Below are 18,893 nucleotides of genomic sequence, written 5' to 3' on the forward strand. Positions count from 1 at the left end.
ACTACTTAGAGTTTTGGCCTAGACGGTTTATCCAACTATTTAGAGTACTTGCAAGGCAAAGTTCGAGTCCACCTGCGTCCGCTATCCCAATCCAATATAAAACCCAAAAAAAAAAAAAAAAAAAAGAAAACAAAGGTCCTTTTAGGAGTGAAAAAAAAAAAAGGTCAAAGAAAAGAGTAAATGTCAAGTGTTTAATAAAGACATCAAAGATTAAGATTGTGCTTAGAGTTTAAGGAAAGTATCATATTCGTCCTTCTAATTTGAAAAATTATACTTTTAAAATACATATATATATATATATATTCGTCCTTTTAATATATATATATATAATTCTTCTACCAGTTTTACCATTCAAAAAACTATTAATTTGCCAATCAATCGTTGCACATTTCTTAGGTACAGGTTCAGAAAGTTAATAAAGGGATTTGTAGTTTGATTGGCAAAAGGAGTTCTTTTATACAAAATTATTAAAAAATTTAAAGGAAAATATCTGATTTTTTTTCCTCAAATAATACATTATTTGGGGGGAACAAACGATATAATGCACTAATTATAAAACCTTTAATATAAATGCTGTTTTAGCCCAAAATATATCTTAAGTGGTAATATGTACCATTAACGAATGCTTATAAGTAGTGTTTCTCCACATTTAAAAGTAATACAAAAGTATTAATTATACAATAATATTTTATCATGAGTTAACATTTATATTAGTATAAATTTTACATTATTTTTTAATTTTTAAATTAAATTAAAATTTTGATTTTTTAATCTAAAAATATAAAATATAAAATTTATTCTGAATCTTTCTTCTTTTATCTTCGTTTTTGTCTTATCACTATTTTATTTTCGCATTGAACAGGTCATAACTTGGACAAGTATCCGTGAATAGCGACGAAGGAAAGATACAATTGATCTCATCACAAGGCACGAGAGCTAGAATTCTAAGTGATAGTTTGCAGGTCGATTTTACCTAAACCTTCAAACAGTTCCTCAAATTTACAACAATGGCGCACCCGAGTTTGCAGTTCAGTTTTTTTTTTTTTCTTCTTTTGCTTCTATGTAATGGTTCTTTCGTAAAAAAATTATAGAAGTGATACTAATTATAAAGCCTAAACTTATATCTCGCTCAAAAAAACAGAGGCAATTGGATGGATCATGCATTTTCCGATCAGGTAATTTTGGATTTGAATATTTTGAATTTAGATTTTTTTAAGTTAAAATTTTTTGGACAAAAATTAAGTTCAAGCTGATTAGATTTTTTTATATTTTATAAAATATGTAATTTTTTAAAATATATTTTTTAAGTTCAAATTAAGTTTGAATTGAAATTTTTTAAAATTTAAACTATTTTGAATTCAAGTTTTTTTTACATTAAAATCTTTAACTTATCTTGATTTTTAGATTAATTTTGTCACCTCTACTCGTAACGTCAAAATCCCATTATTAATGGGCGAATCGTTGCTTTGTTTAATGATCGCCAATTTTAAATTGAGCGACGAAATTTTTTTTCTTTTTTTTTAAATTTTATTTGATTGATGTATGTATTTGTTATTATTATTATTATTTATTTTTTTCAGTTTATTTCATATGTTTTATATTTTACTTACTTTAGAGCCTTTATATTTTTTTCTTTATTAAAAATAAAAATGAAAAGTAAAACTATCGATTAAAGAAAACCTTGACAAAATGACATTGCAAATAATTTCTCTTAAGCTTATAAAAAAAAATTAAATAAAATAAAGTTCCCCCTTTAGACTAGAGAGCGGTGTATACTTGCTCTATATTTGACCAAATGTTTGCTCGATTAGCTTTCTACCAAATGAAATTGATAAATGCGTGCGCTTAACAAAAAACGAAAAAAGGGTGGCATTGCAAATCTCTTAAGCTTATCAAAAAATAAAACCTATAAATAGAAGTTCTCTCCAAACTGTGCTCTATGTAATCATCCTGCTCGCTTAAAGGTATAGGGAGCCAAATAGCCACATCTTTCCACATCTTTCTTTCTTCTCTGTAAATGAAAATTATCTTTAAAACCAGAACTCGTTATTTCTTCCTTCTTAGAGATAACGTGTTATGTTTGATCAGCTTCACAAGAGAAAAGATGGATCTCTCTCTCGTTTTCTCTTTTGATTCTTTACTGGATATTTAGAAAGTAGTTTTTCTATTCTTTTTTTGGATCTAGTTTTGGTATATCCTCCTCTATGAAATTTAGCCTCCCGGTTGTTTCTGTTGCTTTAATCACCCTGCTCTAGCTTACCTGATAATGGATTAGGATGGCTCCGATCACTTATGGTAATTCATCACACCCTGGACGTTAGGTCCGACCAACATACCAAAACGATTAAAACTTAATTACAAATATATTTTTAGAGTTTAAATTCAATCCGGACTAGCTAGAGGTATAACCTCCTGCGGTTTACTGGTACTGCCACATGGAGCATAGGTTTTAACTTTTGGAGGAGTCGGGAACAAGGTTCCGTACCGGTGAGCGTTCAAATTTCTCCTAGAATAGTATGTGTCGCAACCGATATGTTTAGGTATGTTTCAGATTTACCAACGTCATCTAATAACTTTCTATAATATATACATATACAAACACAAAAACAGGGATGGTAGTGGGAGCCGGAGGAGCCTTGACTCCCCCATGAAGTATATATCAAATTTAAAATAAATTTATATTGACCCTTTCAAAATACAATTGTTATTTATTAATTTTATTTATTTATTTATTGTTTATATCCTAATCTTATGCATTGTAAGTTATGAAGATTTAATATCACAATTTTTTTTTCTATTTATTGTATCCAGCCATCATTATTCACAAATTTTTTAAAATCAATAAACTTTTAGCAAATATTAAGTGATAATTCACTTTCTGGCTTTCTTAACAAAACTTGAAGTCTTCTTTAATACAAGGATTCTAAATCTTTAACCAAGTACTAAATATAAAAGCTTTACTTGATAGGAATGATGAAAATATTTAAAAATGAAAAACTTATTAATCTAATAAATATAATTTATAATTATTTTCATACTTTATAACATAACTATTAAATTAATAAATTTTACATTTTTGTCATTTTTCATCATTGCTACCAAACAAAGCATTGTTTTTCTTTTTTCCCAATGCAACTTCTCTTCGTATCTTTCAATTCTATTCTGTATCTTTGGGATCATTGTTAATGTATTTTGCTTTAATCAATTAGGCTGTCACTTGACGGTCGCCATTACAAAGTTAAAATTGTTGTTAAAGTTTGTTTTTTAAAATATATATTCTTGTCTTTATATGGGTAATCTTAAATCTTTTGTATTTTGTCAAAAATTGGAGATAATCTTTTCTTAATTTCTGCTATAGTGCTATTTAAATTAATTTGTCTTAATTGATTATGAAAAATTCTTCTTTTACAAAATTTTATACTTTATTTTTTTGAGAATTTATTGTGAAAATTAAATCAATAGATTTAAAAATTTTATGAATCCATAAATTTTATAATTTTATGAGATTTTTATATTTTTTCTAGTATATTGCTTGCATATATGATAAATTATTTATATTAATAAACATAATAGAATACCACAAATGAATAAAAGTACAATTTTGATTGACTCTCAAAGCTAAATGTCAAGATCTGTTATTGCACATTTTCATGGTATAACTCAAATTGTTTATATGTAAATATAAATTTTAAAAATTATAAAGATTTAATATCTAAAATTTTTAGATATCAAACAAATGAAATAAATAAAAATATTAGAAAAATATATTGAGTTATAATTAAACAATATCAATGTTTAATTTAATGATTATGTTTTAATTTTGAATCAAATGCTGAAAAATAAAAATAACCTCGAAAGAAAAAGTATTAAGAATTGATTAAGTAAATAAAAAAGATTAAATTAAAAATTTTAAAAATAAAATTTTGTATCAGTCGATACGGGCTTGGAACAATATTATTCCTGTAGCATTCTGACTAAGATGTTTTTTTTTTCAATTTCATGTGAGGTCACTTTGAACGAACGTTCATGGTAATTTCATGTCCATCTTCGTGATCAATTGCTTCATTTCTATTGACATTGATAGAGCAATTGCTAGATAAACGGACGACTAACGAATTTATTATTATTATTTCTGTTGTTTGTATTTTTTTTCCTCTAAGTTATCATTATTGATGTTAATCTAAAGTGATGGATGGTGGAATTTGTAGCCACTTATGTTGTCGTATTTGTGTGATACACCAAGAATTTGTTTTGCTTCAATTCTTTTACTATTTTTTTTTTTCATTTTCTATATCAACATCATCGGTGCTATAGATGATTGTTAGCTTTTTTTATTTTAAAATTCTGATGCTATAGATTGGTGAGTGTTCACTCCATAGGCCAAAATTATTCATTAGGTGGATGCTATTTTTTTTATTGATTAAGTACAGTGCAGACAAAGCAAAAATACAGAAATTAGCAATTGCAGCAAAGTCCGCTGTTTATTAGATCCTTGGCAATGCGAAAGTAACCTGTAGCCTCCAATTTTTCATCTATCCGTGTCTCCAACATTAGCTATTGCAACTAAATTGATGTACCAATAATCTTATATTTCTCCCTTCGAGTATAGTAAATATGAACCTTTTTAGTGTTATCCATGGGATAAACCAGCAATCGTTATGCTTCAATTTTCTAACTATTTTTTTGAACTCTACTATGTCAAAGTTGTCGTGCTACAGCCTATAGATGATTGTTCCCATTTCTGTTTTGAAATTGTGTTGAGGTGATGTTTATTATAATATTATTTCATCTTTTAGAATTCCAATAGTGATCGTAGAAGCAATCGTTCGATTTTGGTGACTTTCGTTGGTTTTTCGCTCGGTACTTTCGGCCAGATAGTGATGTTACAGTATATATTTTTTGCGCAATAGACAAAGAACTGAATTGCTTCAATTATTTTACCTACTTTTTTCTTCGTTTTCTGTGTCAAAGTCATCGCTGCTAAAGTTGCAGTTACTTTTTCAATTTTTAATTTATGCGTGGACGATATTTATTAATACATTAATTTTTTCATCTATTACAAACGAGTCGATCGGTTTTGGTAAACTGCTGTGAATGTTCATCGGTAGACCAAAACCATTTGTCCATATGCGAATATGTTATTTAAATTTCACCTGTCAATTTTCGCAAGGAGTCGCACGATTTCGACAGACGTTCGAAAGTGCACGATAAAGCAACGGTAGATCAAAACTATTTGTCCATATGGGAACATGTTATTTAAATTTTACTTGTCAATTATCGCAAGGAGTCGCACGATTTCGACAGACTTTCGAAAGTGCTCAGGCGATGGAAAGTGCACGATAAAGCAACGGCAGACCAAAACTGTTTGTCCATTTGCGAATATGTTATTTAAGTTTCACCTGTCAATTTTCGCAAGGAGTCGCACGATTTCGACAGACTTTCGTACGTGCACGCGCGATAAACCAACGGTGGAAAGTGCACGATAAACCAACGACAGACTTGAGAGATTCATCGTATTTTATTGCCGATTAAACAAAAAATACTTACAAACTTTGATCGCCAAAATTTTCTTTCGAACCAAAATAAAAAATCTAAAAATAATTAAGTGAGAACAAGGTAATTTACTCTAAAAGAGAAAGGGAATAAAGCCAATTTTTGAAAATTTCCAATTAAATTTGGTTTTTCTACTCTTCACCTATCCACTCCTTTACAATATTTTTAACTCTCTTTTGCTATACGATGATTGTTTTTAATATTATCATTAATTGTTTAAAACTTTATATTTATTATTTTTAAAAATTTATATTTGATATTATCTAAATTATTCTTAATATTATCAATATATAAATGGGTTGTGCAATTCGGAGTGTTCATATATTTCATCAAACAACTGGTCACTTCATCCTTGGACATATTTTAAAAATTTTTATTATTTAATAATTCATGATTCACTTAAATATATATTTAAATTCTTAAAATGTATTAAATACAAACTTACTTTTAAAATATAATATTCATCTTAAAAGCATGTCATTAATGAAATGTTTATAATTTTTAAATGTTTAATCAAATATTTATAAACTCACGTTTATAAATTTTTAAAAATTTTTTAACTTTGTTGCTTGGTAACTGTTAAAGAAATTGTTTTTAAGGACAAGATTAACTCTTGTTCATAATCAAAAAAAATTTTTTTGGTATAAAAAACCTGTAATCATAGAAGAAAATATTGTAAGTATTAAGATTTAGATCTCAGAATTATTGAATATTATTTTTTAAAAGAAACTATATGAAGTAATTGAGTTAAATTTTAGATTTATTATAATAAAAAGTTTTTATCTCAAATTATTTTGCTCATGAAATTATTTTTTATATAACCATTTATCTAATATTTTTAAATTTTTTTAAATAGTTAATTCTTGTATTTATTGCGAGTTTGGGATATGTGTCTTAATTAGTATTTTCATATAAGAGTAGCTTTTCCACCTGCCGTAAATTCATTTTAATAGAAGTCCATCACAAAATATAGAACAATCGCAAATTTATTGCATTAGCAGACCATCAGGTCATTAAAATTTTGAATTTCAATGGGCAATCAATTATTTAACTGTCAGATGCTTAGCAATCTTAGCCCTCAATTTAGCATGGTCATCTTTCGTTTATAATGTCTAGGGAGAAAGAAATAATAAGAAATATGGTTAGCTTATCTCTTATCTTGCATTTAGAGATGAAAACGATTTAGATCAAATTTGGTTCAGTATTTTTAAATAATATATCATATTATAAATTTTTAAAATTTAATTTAACTTCAATTTTCTTTTTAAATTGATTTGATCCAAATTAAAATTTATTGGTTTAGATTAGTTTTTGAAATTTATTTTTTTTTATTTCTTATATATTATTTTTAATATATTTAAATACATTTAGATATAAAATAATTATTTTTATTTTATAAAATTTAAAAAATATATAAAAGTTAATAAAAATATATACTTTAGTTTAGCTTAGTTATTTTTTCTGGGGGGAGGGGGGTTTCACTTCTTAACTCAAAATTCAATCCGAACAGAATATATGTTTAATATCCGAATTTAATCCAAACTTATTAAGAAAAAAATCAATCAAAATTGAACAGAATACTATTGATGAGGTTTGCTTTAAATCTCTAAATCCCACATTAAAAGTTAAGTGAGATTATAAATGTTGAGAATTTATATTGTACCACATTAGAAGTTTAATAAAGTTATAAAGAATTTCACACTTATAAATAAGATATTTTAGTTTAGTTTGGTAATCTCAAATAATTAGACACCAAAATAATAATTAAGTGAGTAGACTATTAGAATGGTGTAATTAGGTTTTGGGTTAAGATTTAAATAAGGAGTTTTTTGTGAATTTTTTTATTCTAAAAATCTTACAACTGTAAAGATTTATTTGTTAGTGGATTTAATTTGAAGTAGACTATTTTGGATTAAGCCAAAATAAACATATTTGTGTGTTCTTATTTTTTGTTTTGGGCTTGCTATTTGTGTGTGTTGTGTTATACATTTGTGTTAGTTCCTAACAAGTGGCATCAATGTATAGATTTGAAATATGAGAAGAAGCAAACCTACAGGAGCTTGATTTAAAAGAAAAGTTCGAGTTCATATTTTGAAGATCGGTTTGTGTAAAACGTTAAGACACATGAAAAAAATTATTATGAGACTTTCATTGAAGGTAGAGTCAAGCATATCTAGCATAAGAATTAATGATTTGATAGAATTTGAATCAAGATAAAGATTGTTGGGAATAGTGATTCAAATCCCATAAGAAATTTAGATAAAGATTTTATTCCATACTTGGGATTTGTTAAATATTATTTGATAGACAAAAAGACTTATTAAAAAAGAATTTTAAGAGGAAAAAATTCTTAATAAGCAAATTTGTATGTTTATAATTTTTATAAGACTTTCATTATGGATAGAGCCAAGCATGTCTAATATAAAAATTGATGATTTGATAAAATTTAAGTCAAGTTGGAGATTGTTGGAAATAGTGATTCAAATACCATAAAAGATTTGGATAGAAATTTATTCCAGACTTAGGATTAGTTATTTGATAGACAGAAAGACTTGTAAAAAAAGAATTCTAAGAATAAAGAGATTTTTAATAAGTTTATATGCTTATAAATAAGTGAAGTTATTACAAGATTATGTATAAAAAAATTGTACAAGAGTTGTAGAATTTTATTGTGTAAACACCCCACAAGACTAAAAAAAATTGATGTCTTTATAAGTGTATATGTTTGAGTGGACTAAAGGAGACTAAAATAGTTTACATAGGTATGGTATGTGGGTATACATAAGTATGCGTTTGTTTGAGTTAAAAATACTCCATAGAAGTAGAGGAAATTGAAAGGTTCTATGAGTAGTAATTGTGAATGAGATTGATTTATTGATATATTTATAATTTTTTACAACTAGAAAAATTTTTTTCATCTATGGATGTTGGCCGGTGGATTAAATCACGTTTAATTATTATTTCTTATGTGATTGATTAATTATTTGTTTTTACATCAACTAGCTTGATTGGATTGAAATTTTTTTGTCTAAAAATTGGTATTAAAATTGTTGTGATTCTAACAATTATGATTTTAAATCGATTTTTTATTTTTTCAATTTTTTTTCCCATCATTACTTGTATTTTGGTGTATCTAATCATCAAGGCTGTTAAACTCAAAGTCAGTAGTCATCCCTAACTCTCGAAGATCATAACCAATTCACATATTTGGTTTCAATGATAATTTTCCTTTTCTCTTTGTACACTTTATCCTTGAATGTTTTTTTTTTTAGTAAACATTACTCTTTGTAGTAGATATTTTCTGCTTTTGAATTAATAAAATACCTTTATTTATCTAAAAAAAATATATAGAACATCATAAAGCGTATAGTAGGAAAATATAAGTAACACGTCAAGTCATTTTGAATCAAACATTGTTTGCTTTGGAATTGAATCTAAATTTAATGGTAGGTCAAGTTTGTTGTATATGGGTATAGTTATGGCAACAAAAAAAAAATGCAGAAATGAAAAAAAAAGAAACAAAATTATAAGCACGGGACTTCAAAAAATTTATCTTAAGGAGAATAGTTTCCTTACTACAGTGCAAATGAATTTTTGGAGACATCATCTACAAGATACAATACCTATCTTGAAGAAGGAAAAGATTGCACTTCAATTCCCTTGTTAGCTCACTTGAATCCCAAACTGAAAAAATAATACGAAAAGAAAATTTCGATTTTGATCATGAGAAGAATGAAAAGTTGTTATAAAATGAGTTTTAATGAAATATGTATAGGCCTCAACCGATGCTTGAAACGTCATTTCATCAATGAAAATTTCTTTTATAAAGAATCATCATTTTTAGGATGAAATATCTTATTCAATAAACATATTTTTTAAATTTTCAAAAAAGGCAATCGAATGCCCTAAATGAACAATCGGCTTCCCTAATTATATTTTCAAACAGATTGAATATCCTTCTTGGGAATTCAATTGCCTTGTCAGGGCATCCAATTGTCCAGTGCCAAATTGTCAGGGCACCAGGTAGTTGACTCCCATCAAAGAGCAATCGACTCTTCGTTTTGTGTTTTATTCAAAAGTCTATTTCAACACTTCCAAATATTTATTCTTGAACACATATAAATACTACATGATTATAAAATAATATTTAATATAATATAATTTTAAAAAATACTTCTTTGATAATATATACAACAGAGTTTGAGTCGTTTACGTGCTCAACTCAAGTTAGGCTGAGGTAAGCCAAAGTCAGCTTAAGAGCACTAGCAACTTGCTAAGCTTTGTGGCTTACTGTCCTCCTCTTTCTATAGATTGTAAGTCTTCAAAATTCTACTTATTTTATTTAAATTCAAACTTATTTTTTTTTCGTAAAAGAGCAAAGCACTGTTACAAAGGGAGAGGTCGGCTTGGTTTAAGTCCAAGCCTTCATATCTTTCTTAAGGTTTCTTTACCGTTAGGTTAAGAAATAAAAGACAAATTCAAACTTCATTTAATCGTTAAAATGCGAGTTCTACTATTAAATAGATCTTAGAAATAACTGAAAATATCCTAATTTTGAAAAGATGGTCATTCATATGAGGAATGCATTTTTTGCAATTTTCCTTTATTCCAAAAAAAAAAAAAAAGGGATTAAGTTGTTACAATTAATGAGATTTGAGTTTTAAATAAAATAATTAAAACTAAATACACATTTGACTAAATAATTAAGGCATATATTTTACTATTAATTTAACAGTCAAGTTTTTTTAAAAAATACCCTCATAATTTTAAAAAAGTTGTCACTATAATTTAAATTTTTATTATCAAAATTTTTTAAGTTTGACCTCATTTTATTTTCAATTTGGTATTAATTAAAATGTAAAAAATAGTTTTTTAGAAACTTTCGTTGAAGTAATTTATATATGTACCGAAATTAATTCACTAAAAATATTTAAAATAATTTTAAATCAAAGTTGAAAATTGTTAACCAGGAAAAATCAACTAATTAAGACTTTTATAAAATGGACGGAGTCAAAAAAAAAAGGAAAGAAACCAATCGGAAGGACAGGACTAAAATAAACATTTTAAATGCTAAGGTCCAACGAATCACGTGAACTGCGAAAACCCACGTGCTCTGATGTTATATAATCCGTGGAAACGTTGAGGCTAGGCCTGCGAATTGAATATAAGTCTGACAAATCTGCAAAGCGAAAGGAAAGCATGCAATTGTGTCTCGAGGAATCTTCTTCGGTAATTGCTGAAACGATAAGGCAAAAGGTATTATTCTTTCATCTTCTAATAATATTTGATATTCTCTTCAGTGTTATTGTATTTTTGCTATGACTGTTGTTCTGTTTCCATGGGTCATAATTCTTGAAAATATCGTTCTCAGCTCACGGTTGAGCTGTTATTCTTTCCCCAGCAAATCAAGGATGCAATTATGAACAAAAATGTTTAAAAGAGAGATGAATTTGATATGACAGGAAGAAAAGGGCAAAAGTAATTATTCGAGGAAAAGTGATGTTCTTTTGAAACCGGAATATTTCACAAACTAGTCCGACTGCTTGGAGGCTGTTGATGTTATTTCGCTATAAAAACTTGAACAAAGAAAACCCAATAAAGCAAGTAGCTCATGAATTCATTTGCAATAATAAAAAAAAAAAAAACACTGATGGCTCGATGTCCAGCCTGGGAGAGCTCATCTTTGTTCGATAGGGTTCCCAAAATGATAATTAGCGAATAAAAGTTGACAAAACGAAGCAAAAAAGAGAGTGGGTGGAAGCATTCATCGCCACCCAGCAGTCAACAGCTTCTGCACAAAACCAGATGAGTAGTGAAAGAAATAGAGGGAAAAAAAGAGAACCATCGTACAATTTAAAACAACTGCTATATGAATAAGAGATCAAGCCAATATTTTTACTGTTTTCCTCTTTGGATTATTTTTGAAGATTTTTTAACTTTCAACGGTGCGTTTGCAATTTCATCCCCTTTTTTGTTTGACTTCTTTTTTGCAGGGTAGAAGAGTGCTTTTGAATTGTAGATTAACTAACCAGGTTTTACTAATTAATTGTTGTTATTCTCTTTAGTAGAATTGAAATCCCAGGTTCAAATCCCACCTCTCCTTCTACATCTCATATGTAGTTAAGGAAAAAGCTTTTGCTTAATGGGCTTGCTTGCACTGCCTGCCCCCCCTCCTGTGAGACAAAGAGGGAATTTGTTAATTCAAATAGTTGTTTTTTTAAAAATAAGTTCAAGCTTTTGAGTTATTTGACGTTTATTGGTTAATCCATTTAGGTTATTTGGTGTCGTCTTTTTTCTAATTATATCATAAAGATAAAATTTTAATATAAATAAAAAAATTGATTTAAAATCAAACTTTTAATATTTTTTTAAACTTCTTTAATCATTAAACTAAAAACTTGAAACATTTGATGTCGTTTTCGTTTGTTATGGATAGTTGCAATTTTTTTCCTCAAAGAAAAAATAAGAAAAGAGAAAAGGAAACCGTAAAGGACAAGTACTCGAATTCTTGGCATACTTGATTAGTGCATAAAAGAGGGAATAAATTTTCATTCATTGTAAAATTAAAAAAGTTTTACATTATTTTTACATTATTTATTTTAATAAATTTTAAAAATAAAGTGATAAATCGAAAATTATATTTTAATTTTATCTTTTAAATTTGTTAAAATTAATAATTATAAAAATTATAAAATTTTTTAATTTAACACTAATATAAATTAAATAGTACTCTTCAATTAAAACAAAGCGAACTGTGCAAGCAGCATGTGATGGGGCTAGACCAATAGGGTGCTGGAATGGCTGGACTTGCTTTAGGCAAATAGCGACAAAATAGGGCCCAGCGCTAGATCTACACTAATGGTTCACATCGAATGTAGTTTGAATATTCCAGTTAAAGTATAATATTTTTGAATTTTTTAAATTTGATTGGAATAAGAACCCAATCAAATTTATTCTGAAATCAAATTAACGTGAACTGAATTTTATTATTTTAAATTAGTTCATCAATTTTAAAAATTATATTTTTAAAAAAATTTTACAATTATTTTTATATTATTTTAAATAAATTTAAATATAAAATAATTATTTTACAATTGGCGAGGGCTGACCTAGCTTAAGCTATTGCAAATTGCAACGGCCATATTTTGTCCCCCTTTGTCGGCCTACATTTAATTTCTACTATACACACTTGAATATCTGACAACACTCCAATCTGTGTGCAGGCTATACGAGAACTTGGCAAGAAAAAGTCTTCGTCGTCGCTCGGAGTCATGACAAAACTAGGTGAGTGTGAAAAGTTTCCTTCTCGGCTAAAAAAATAATAAAACAATAATTCATGTTATCATAAAGCAAAATATCCAAAGAAATAATTAAATATATTTTTTATAAATGCCAAATTTTATTCATTGAAAAAAAGTACCAGACCTGCTGCAAGACAAACTGGCCGCCAAAATTGCAGTTAGTCAAAAACAGATATTAAACTCTATTAATCCATGTAACACTAATTCTTTTTTGCTCGAAAGCAATTGTGACATCTGAACCCCATTTCTTGTTTATCCTTTGTTGGTCTCAATTTTTGTTTTAATCTCATTTTTAGCATTCAGCTTTTTTAAACTACTTTACTTAGACCTTTAAGTGTTTTCCAAAATTTTTCTTAAATACTTGTAAATTTGTTACTTTTCATCAAAATTCTCTTTAAATAATCCATTTAGTCTCAATATATAATATAATTTTTCATATAAATAATAAGTTTTATTTTTTTTCTTTTAGTGAAGCTATTTCCTTATATGCAAATTTTATGATAGAAAAAAAGCACAATAATTATTTTGAGTAATTATAATGCATAACAAATGAAAATGTAATTATAATATTCAACATAAAACTAAATTTTAGCTATATATATAATTTACAATGTTATCATGAACTAGGGAAAAATCTATTAAAATTTTAAATTATAAATTTGCTATAAAGAAATCAGGTAATAATTTAAATAGAATGCAACTATACATAAAAAAAAAAAAAAAATCAGCGAGTTTGTGTTAAAAAATTTTACATGATTTTATATTAAAATTTCAAATTAACTCAGGTGATGTTTAGGCCGTTAGGGCCCCCTCCACGTCAAACTTTGGCTCTGTCCTTCGTCTGATTTAATATGAAAATTTTTTTTTCGCGAACTATTAAATATGAAATTGGAAGGCATGTAGAACTAATTTAAAACAAAGAAAGTAAACAACAATTGTCTATCTTTTTGTTTGACTTTTCAACATTTAGTATATCCTTCTCAAACGATTTAAAAAAAAAAAAAAGGAAAAAGCCATAGATATCGGCAAAAATTACTTACAGAAATTTGTTGGAAGTTATTGGTCTAACAAATTCTTCACTCTAGCAATTATTTCTTCTATCTCACTTAAAATGTTATTTGTTGGCCTCCCAAATAAAAGGAAAAAGGAGAAGCAGCAGATCAGTTGTTCGAAAAAAACTGTACAAATCAAGCATACAGGTAAATAAGGTGTGATTAATTATTGATAGGTTATATATATAATTTTATAAAAATAAGAAGTTTATTTACGGTTTTGAAAATTCTTTTGTCTGTTCAAGCTGAGAGCAAAAGAAACTCTTCGGGTTAAGATGATGAAAACTGGATTGGCAAATATGATAGAGGAGAAAAGGGTAATGACGGAGTCACTAATGGCAACCAAAAGGGATGCCGCACAGACTGTGGCAAACTGTAGGTTGCTGAATAAGAGAATGAATGAGCTTAGGGATGAGCGGATAAGTGGAAACAATGACTTCGTGAGATTGCAGGAGACTTTGGTGAAGTTGGAGCTGGGTCTCTTTGGAACAGCTGTTTGACAGTGTGATGAATACAATTTACTGCTTTTCCTGTTGGGATTTGCCTTGAATCTCAGAATCCCACATCGAAAGTTAAGTAAGTTTGAGTTTGTCTTGTATCCCACATCGAGAGTTTAGTAAAGGTATAAAGGGTTTCACCTTTATAAATAAGATGTTTTGGTTTTAGTTTCTAACCCCATAGAGTTAGACACCAAGAGAATAGCTAAGTGAGTAGGCTATTAAAGGGTGTAATTGGTTTTGGGTTAAGTTTTGAGTAAGGAGTTTTAGGAGACTTTTCTCATTCTAAAAGTCTCACAATTGTAAAGATTTATTTGATAGTGGATTAAGTTGGAGTAGGCCATTTTGAGTTGGGCCGAACCAAATATATTTGTGTGTTCTTATTCTTGATTTGAGCTTGTTATTTTGTGTGTGGTTGCTGCGCGTAAGTATTGTTGTTTTTCCCAACAAGTGGTATCAGAGCGAGGTTCGAGGTTCGTGGGTCCAAGAGATCGTGAAGCAGTGTTTGAAGATGTCTGAAGAAGGTATGTCTAGTATGTCTATGCCTAAGTTTGAGATTTCGTTATTTGATGGAAAGAGTAATTTTATGTTATGGCAAAGTACGATTCAAGATCTGTTAGTACAACAAGGGTTGGATCAAGCATTAGAGAGTAGTAAGCCTGAGGGAATGTCTGATGCTAATTGGAATAGGATTCAGAAGAAGGCTATTAGTACTATTAGATTGGCGTTAGCTCCAGAAGTAAAGTACAGTGTGTTGACTGAGAGTACTCCGAAGAGTTTGTGGGATAAACTTGAAGGTATTTATGCTTCGAAGTCGTTGACTAATAGATTATGTTTGAAGATGGATCTGTATTCTCTGAAGATGGAAGAAGGTATGAGTCTTCATAATCACCTGAATGAATTTAATAAATTGGTTTCTCAATTGCTAGCGATTTCTGTTGATGAGTTAAAAGATGAAGAGAAGGCTTTAATTTTGCTGTCATCTTTGCCCAAGTCTTATAGGCCTTTAGTTCAGACTGTGTTGGTGGGCAGGTCTACTTTGAAGTTAGATGATGTGACTGCCCTATTGCGTGAGAATGAAAGGTTTATGGGAGCTCAGAACTCATCACCTGGGGAGAGTACACTAGTTGTAGAGGGTTTTGATCGAGGGAGGACTCAAAAGAGGATTGATGGATCAAGATGGAGATCTAAGTCAAGAGACAGAGATTACAGTGATGTTGAATGTTATTATTGTGGTGAGAAGGGACATATCCAAGTACGCTGCAGGAAGCTGAGAAGGGATATGGCTGCTTTCAAAAGGGCGAATGATGAGAAGAAATCAGATGAAGAAAAGAGTGATACTGCTGCTGTCGTGTCTGATGATGATGATGTTGTTTTGACAACTTGTGTGGATGAGACTCAGACTTTGAAAAGTGATAAAGGTTGGGTTTTAGATTCAGCTGCTACAGTTCATGTTTGCAATGATAGGAGTTGCTTTGTGGAATTGGATGAGAATGAAAAGTATGGAGATATTGTGGTTGCTAACAAAGAAAAGGTGCAGATTCAAGGCATTGGGAGTGTTCGCCTTAGATCTCACAATGGTGTTATTAGGACACTTCGTCATGTAAGGTATGTACCAAATTGTCACTACAATTTGATTGCTTTGGGTGAGTTAGCTTCTCGGGGGTACACATTTTATGGTAGTAATGATTGGTTGAAAGTGTATAAGAATGGTAGTGTGATTCTACAAGGGAATAGGGTCAATCACTTGTACATGTTTGATAGAAGCTCAGTTGCTGGAATGCCTGTGATGAAAGAAAAGAAGAAAGGTAAGCATGTTAGCTTTGCAGATACTGTTGAAGTGTTTGGAGATTCAAGTCAAGGGAGGATTTGTTGGGATTTGCCTTGAATCTCAGAATCCCACATCGAAAGTTAAGTAAGTTTGAGTTTGTCTTGTATCCCACATCGGGAGTTTAGTAAAGGTATAAAGGGTTTCACTTTTATAAATAAGATGTTTTGGTTTTAGTTTCTAACCCCATAGAGTTAGACACCAAGAGAATAGCTAAGTGAGTAGGCTATTAAAGGGTGTAATTGGTTTTGGGTTAAGTTTTGAGTAAGGAGTTTTAGGAGACTTTTCTCATTCTAAAAGTCTCACAATTGTAAAGATTTATTTGATAGTGGATTAAGTTGGAGTAGGCCATTTTGAGTTGGGCCGAACCAAATATATTTGTGTGTTCTTATTCTTGATTTGAGCTTGTTATTTTGTGTGTGGTTGCTGCGCGTAAGTATTGTTGTTTTTCCCAACATTTCCTGGAGTGATCGAGATTCGAGTAGGCGTTAATAAAACTTGTATGAATGTTTTTCTTGCTTTGGGGACGCTTGCTTGTTTTCAACTTTTTTTGGTATTTGAGACATCAGAATTTGATTTAAGACTTACCAACAGATCACATATCTTGTTTTTTAGGTTGATATACCTTCCATCCCAAAGCTTTTTGGTGTAAGTCCAAATGGCACTCTGAAACCTCTTTGCTTGGGATGTTTAAATTTAAAGATGGTCTCCGTAGATGAAAACAAGTCGAAAAAATTTAAAGAGCAAATGTCAATTAATCAAGCATTTGACACAGATATATCGCTAAGCCAAAAAAGAAAAAAAAATCATAGCAAGATAATTTCCCACTCAGGCGTGTTCCTTGTTTGAAATGCATTTTCCTATTTGAAGGCCTAAGGGTATAATCAATCATTTGCATTTGACTATTGTCTACCGGCGCTTGGGGTTAAGTCACAAACTGCTTGGGCTTGGCTTATAACTTGGTTAAGCTAATTGAGCCGAGCTTAAGTAGACTTTTCCCTTTTTTTTTAAAAAAAAGCTTAAGTGGACTTTTCAAAGCTGGAATAGCTGTTGCTAGTTGAAGATTAAAAAAAGTTGGACAAAGAATATAAAGTTTAATTCAACAAATTTATTCAATTATTGTAAAAGATATTTAATGAGTTTAGATTCAAATTTTAGTATTTATATATATTTTTTATTTCAAGTTACACCTAAGTAAAAAATTATATTATTTAATAATCCCTTCGTGCAATGCCACTATCCTATAAATAGAATGAACCAAATTCAGACCTCCGATGTTAAAAGACTTCTTGATTTGGGGGGCCAATGGCCATCCTAAGAGACTTCATGGTTCAGATACTGAGACACTCTTGGGATGCAATGGCTTAATCGGCAGAAAACGGCATCAAATTCACCTTAAGTTAATTTGGCAGTCATTCATGGTTGATTTTCCATTGTGTAAATTATATATTTTATTTCTTCGTCCTTACAACTAGCTTGTATGTTACATCCCCCTCTTTGCCATTAGGATAGGAAGAATAATCATGACCGCTCCTTAGAATATTTATCAACGGAAAGGTGGGGAGTATTTCTCTCTATGTTTTCGTTTTCTTTCCTACATGTTTAGAGAGGAGTTTTTCTTATTTTCTTGTCTAGTTATGAAAAATGAAGTTTGGTGTTAATCTGGTTAGACAGTTAGATATCTTGAGCCTGCTGAGTCTCCCCGATTTGGTTTCCATCCTTTGGATGAACCATTCTGATCAGTAATGAACCCAGAACTGCTTTTTCCTTTTACCTTTTTTATTGGCCGTTAGCATATATAATTCATGTCTTCGTTGGCTACTTTGTTTTGGTAAGTAGTGGGATTATATACCACTACATTCCTCAGAAATTTTATGCCATCTTTGGTTTTGAATGAGAGAATTAAACTTTTTTCAGCTTTATCTGAATAATAAAATTGAATAACAACAACAATAACAACAATAATAATAATAATGATATTTGATCATTAATCCGAAAGTATATTAAAAATTATTTATCATTGAAGAAGAGAAATAATAATGGCTAAGATAAGACTTTTGTGAACTTATCTTGTAATTACTCCAAATAGATCCAAGAGTTGTTTTACTTCAATTTTCTTACTATTATTTTTTTTCTTTTTTATGTCAGTGTCATGGATGCCTCTGTGGTTAAAATTTTGTCACCATCTAGACTTTTTGTGAACTTTCTAAGTATCATCCATGGGATAAACCAGGAATTGATTTGCTTCAATTTTCTTACTATTATTATTTTTTTAAATTCTATGTCAAAATTATCGAGCTACAGCCTATAGATGATTGTTCCTATTTCTGTTTTAAAATTGTGTTGAGGTGATGTTTATTATAATATTATTTTATCTTTTGAAATTGCTTCAATCGTTCGATATTGGTGACTTTCGTAAGTTTTCCACTCGATAAACCAAAATTATTCGGCTAGATATGTGATGTTACCAATTTCTTTCTTCGTTTTCTATTTCAAAGTCGTCGGTGCCATTGTTGATTGTTACTTTTTCTATTTTAAATTTATGTCTAGACGACGTTTATTACTACGTTAGTTTCATCTTCTACAATTTCAATATTGATCGCACTAGCAGTATCTCGGTTTTGGTTAAATTTTGTGAATTATCACTCGATAACCAAAATTA

The 18,893-nt window shown here is 29.2% G+C and overlaps 1 long non-coding RNA gene across 1 annotated transcript; it reads left to right on the plus strand.

Annotated features, from left to right (window-relative positions):
• The first annotated feature begins 10,655 nt into the window (after window positions 1-10,655).
• Window positions 10,656-14,519, plus strand: LOC149518206 (uncharacterized). The gene is made up of 3 exons (XR_016343827.1): window positions 10,656-10,809; window positions 12,777-12,837; window positions 13,995-14,519. It is a non-coding gene; the product is annotated as an uncharacterized LOC149518206 (long non-coding RNA).
• The last annotated feature ends 4,374 nt before the right edge of the window (window positions 14,520-18,893 follow it).

This window comes from Durio zibethinus, chromosome 7 (genome assembly GCF_047325235.1).
Source record: "Durio zibethinus cultivar Kanyao isolate XHJ-2024 chromosome 7, ASM4732523v1, whole genome shotgun sequence".
In the NCBI taxonomy this organism is placed as follows: Eukaryota; Viridiplantae; Streptophyta; class Magnoliopsida; order Malvales; family Malvaceae; genus Durio; species Durio zibethinus.